Genomic DNA, 5105 nt, shown 5'->3' with positions numbered 1-5105 from the left:
AATATGAGGCAACGAAGGTGGTTAGAGCTGTTTAAAGATTATAATTGTGAAATCCTATACCATCCGGGCAAGGCAAACGTAGTGGCCGATGCCCTGAACCGAAAGGATTATCCGCCTCCAATTCAAGTAAAATCCATGAAAATGGTAGTTACACCTCGATCTCTCGAAATGATTAAGGAAGCCCAAGTCAAGTCGCTGAGCGAAATGGATTCAAGAAAGGAAAGAACAAAGGGGTTTGTTGATAAATTAGAAGAAGGACCCAGCGGAATTAAATCAATGTATGGCCGGATATGGATACCTCGGTTTAGTGAAGCAAAAGATGTATTACTCGAAGAAGCACACAAATCCCGATTTTTGGTTCATCCAGGAGCTACAAAAATGTATTTGGATTTGAAGAAAAGTTATTGGTGGCCCGGTATGAAACGTGATATCGTCAAGTATGTTGCAAAATGTTTGACCTGTTTACAGGTAAAGGCGGAACATCAGAAACCATATGGAAAGTTGCAACCGTTAGAGATTCCGGTGTGGAAATGGGAAGAAGTGACAATGGACCTAGTGACCAAGCTTCTAAGACAAGGAAAGGTCACGACGCTATATGGGTGATCGTGGACCGCCTCACCAAGAGCGCGCACTTCTTACCCATTCGGGAGACTTTCCCTTCTGAAAGGATGGCGGAGATTTATGTTAACGAAATAATATCTCGACACAGAGTCCTTGTATCTATTGTGTCGGATCGAGATACCCAATTCACGTCTCGATATTGGCAAGGTTTCCATGAGAGTATGGGTACAAAATTACATTTCAGCACCGCCTACCACCCCCAAACGAATGGTCAGTCTGAACGAACCATTCAAACACTTATTGACATGCTGCGAGCATGTGCTATAGATTTCGGGGGGAGCTGGGATGACCACTTGCCATTGGTGGAATTTTCGTACAACAATAGCTACCACAATAGCATTCAAATGGCGCCGTATGAAATGTTGTATGGGAGGAAGTGTAGAACTCCCATTTGTTGGGGAGAGGTGGGGCAAAGAGAAATTGCGCCCAATGATGTAGTATCTAAAACTAACGAAAAGATCGATATTGTGCTAGTCCGTTTAAAAGCGGCTCAAGATCGACAAAAGGCCTACGCAGATCGAAGAAGACGACCTATCGAGTTTCAGGTAGGTGATCATGTGTTATTAAAGGTTTCCCCATGGAAAGGTATAATCCATTTCCGTAAGCGAGGAAAGCTAGGCCCCCGTTACATAGGACCTTTCAAGATTTTAGCCCGGGTTGGGAAGGTAGCTTATCGGTTGGAATTACCTCCAACCTTAGATGGAATACATGACACATTCCATGTGTCCCAATTGAGAAGGTGCTTAGCGGACGAGACGGCATACGTTCCCCTCGATGATATTGAATTGGACGAAAGAGTGAATTACGTTGAAAGACCGATAGCTATCAAGGACTCCAAAGTAACCCACCTTCGAAACAAAACTATAAAGCAAGTCTTGGTGCAATGGCAACATCGGAAAGGATCGGATCTTACATGGGAGTTAGAAGATGAAATGAGGGAGCATTACCCGACATTGTTTGGTACGTATTAAGGTTTCAGGGACGAAACCTCTTCTAAGGAGGGTAGACTTGTAACACCCCAAAAAGTTTAATTGTATGTATGTGTTTAAATTAGCTATAAACTTAACTTAGTTATGAAAATATGCTAGGATGTTAGCTTAAGAATGGAAAATGCCTAAATAAAAATAACACATAAACTTGAAGGGCCAAATATGAATAATGTTAATGTTGAAGTATTAAAACAAGTGAAATCCACAAACACACACACTGGTGTGTTTGGGATCGATCAAACAGGAGAAGAAAGGGGAGAAACCTCATTTCATCAAAAATCAATCGATTGGAAGGGAATTTCAAGGCCAAATTAATGCATGGACCTTAATTCTTGATCATCTAAGCTTTCTTAACAAATGGTAAGTCGAATTTTGTGATTTGATGATGATGAAGAAAGTGGGTTTTAACTAATCTTGAAGTAATATAAAAAATTGAATGTTTGTAGGATATATTAACACTATAGAACAAGAGTTATGTTAGAAATTTCTCATCTTGATGATTAATGCAAGAAAACCCACTTGCATGATAGTATGATGATGAACGATTAATGTTTAGATGTAACAATAGATGTAATGTTGAAATAAGAACTATTATGAGATGTAATTTTGATAGTTAGATTGTAGGAGAATGAAAAAATTATGTGAATTGGTTGAATCTTGATGAACAATGATAAGGACTAGTAAAACTATGCTTGAAACACTTGTACATAATGTTTTATTAGTAGTACACACGCCAAGTGTTCGATGAAATGTCTCAGTTAGGAATTCTGCAATTTTGACTTCGAACCTACGTAATGAACATGATTTGAGTATGTAAATGAAGTATATGTTAAATTTATATGATGTCTTATCAAGGAATGTGTGCAAAATGAGCATAAGACATGAATTCTAAGTATAAACGGTTATGTATAGGTGTGAAGGAAGAAGGTTCGAGTCGCTCAACGCAACAAGGGAATCAAGAAAGAGGTACGCTACTTGTACAATTTATAAGTTTAATATTTTGTTGTGATTAACATTAGATGCGCCAATTTGAATCAAGTATGAAAACGACATTATGTGGACCCTTTTGGAACGGGTCGAAGGAAATTGAAAGTAAGAGTAGAAGGAATGATATGATGTTCCATTTGGAACTTACTTATGTGCAAGAATGAAAGCTTGCGGTAACCTACAAGTTGCGGATGTCATAATGGCTATAAGTTCGTAAGATGAATGCTCGAGTTAAAAGAAAGAATTTTAGTACTAATGAATTTATCTTGTCGTGGCAATGTAGGTAAATCTCATGTCTAGCTATCAAGCTTTGCCGGGTTCGAACACGCTTCAAGGCCCATCCCATGCTCCGCTACTTTTGTAAAGAAGTCAATGTTTAGTACTTTTGTCGCTTTGTCAATATTTAGTATTTAAAAAACTTAGTTCTTATTATGTTGTCGGTTGAAAACTTTAGTAGGATGTTGTATCTTAAACTTAATGATTTTCGTATGTGTGTCAAGGTTATTTGATGACATATATTTTGACTTTTTAAAGTGGGTCGTGTAGAACATAAGTTTCGGTCTTGTGATAAACAGGGGGATCGCTCGTTTTTCGAACGGGTCATGCCCAATTTTTCTTTAAATATTGTATGATGTTGTTAAAAATAAAAATGGAATATCTCATGGGCGTTACAGACAACCAGTCCATTCCCACTACTATATCGAAACTTCCGAGCTCTACCGGTAGTAGGTCAATAAGAAATTGGTGGTCGTTAAGAATTAAAGGACAATCACGAATGATTTGGTGACTAGTTATAGGTTTACCGATAGCAAGTTCTATGGAGTAGGGACTTGTTAATTCAATAGCCGGCATATTTAATAGGGGTAAGAAATTAATGAAAACGTAGCTCCTATCTGCGCTCGTATCAAATAATACTGAAATACTGATCGGAAACGAGGAAGGTACCTGAGACCACATTTGGAGCCTGCCGTGCGTCACCAGACCCAAGTATAAAGGCACGACCTCGAGCTGCATTTGAGGTAGAAGCTTGGCCCTACGTATCCCTTCCTGCTGGCTGTGGAGCAAATTTTGGGCTGCTTCTTCGGAAGTGCTCCGTACTGCCGCATCCGTAGCAAGCACGGGGGTAGGTAATCTGGTGCGTTGGTGGTTGGGGTCCTTGCTGAAGAGGCTGAGGCCTTGAGGTTTGAGAACGGTTGGGTTCCAATGGTGTCTTACAGTTTCGGGTATAATGTCCATAGTGGTGCAAAGTGCACTTGTTGCATTTTGGGCTGTTCCTATATAGCAACCAGAGTTTCCCATTGGTGTAGTCATGGCGTAGCTTTGACTAGTGTCTCTCCCCCTCTTCGGTATAGCTGCCCCCGCTCGACTACTTTCCGGGGCCTCTCGCTTATTTCCTGCCGGCTCTCCCGGCATTGTCAAAATCTTGCGTCTAACCATGTCGTACGTAACCGTGCCTGACCTAGCTACCACTCCGTGCATGGTCAGGTGCTCCACCGAATTAATGATACTCCTTACTTCCGGGGCAGTCCCCAGATATACCTCTTGATCCTCTTGGACTCCGGTCGAACCATATCTGGCAAGATGCGTGCCAGTTCATTGAAGCGATTTGTGTAACCTACATGATCCGCACCTTGCATCTGCAGGTTCCAAAACTCATGCTCTAGCTTCTGAATTGCGTGAGCTGGGCAGAACCTTTCTCTCATTAGTATCTTTAAATCATCCCAAGTCATAGCATTGATCGCGTCCTGCCTGCGAGATTGCACAATAGCATTCTACCAATTCAAAGCGTGGTCGGTAAAAGTACAAGTTGTATACTTTACCGCACAGTCACCCGGACAATTACTTATGTTAAGGACCGATTCCGACTTCTCGATCCATTTCACAAACTCGTTCGGTCCTTCAGTTCCATTAAACTCCATTGGTTTGCACTCCATAAAGTGTTTATACGTGCAACCTGGCCTAACATTGTTTTAGTTATTGTTTTGACCTAATGGTCCCGGCTGTGGGTTCGGTTGGGGGTTAGCGTTAATACCGATGCTAACCTGCGCCACGATAGTGGGGATAACGACTTGAAGTTGTTGTGCTATCAGTTGGGCAATTTCTGCCTTTGTCATTTGAGGTACACATTTTGGGGCCATTCCATTATAAATAATAGATATGTATGTATCAATGTCACATAATTAATCATCACTTATCACATTTTCAGTTATCACATACCCCACAATTCCATCGCACATCACATAATCTCATTGCACACATAAGTTCCCAACACGTATATCCCAAAATCATCATCACATATATAATAACATCTATCAAATTTTGCACACAGACTTAACCCATAAGGGCTAGTGCCTAAATGCGTTATCAAAACTGGTCACCAAAGTGACGTACATGCATCGTACTGCAAACGTGTATGGATATCGTGGTTACAACAACTGTGGCTTCATCTTTCGCATCAACCAGGGTCGAAGTCTCAACACTGCATTGCCCAAAACATAACCAAACGGA

The sequence above is a fragment of the Helianthus annuus genome, chromosome 12 (genome assembly GCF_002127325.2).
Source record: "Helianthus annuus cultivar XRQ/B chromosome 12, HanXRQr2.0-SUNRISE, whole genome shotgun sequence".
Taxonomy (NCBI): Eukaryota; Viridiplantae; Streptophyta; class Magnoliopsida; order Asterales; family Asteraceae; genus Helianthus; species Helianthus annuus.
This window is presented reverse-complemented; position numbering follows the sequence as displayed.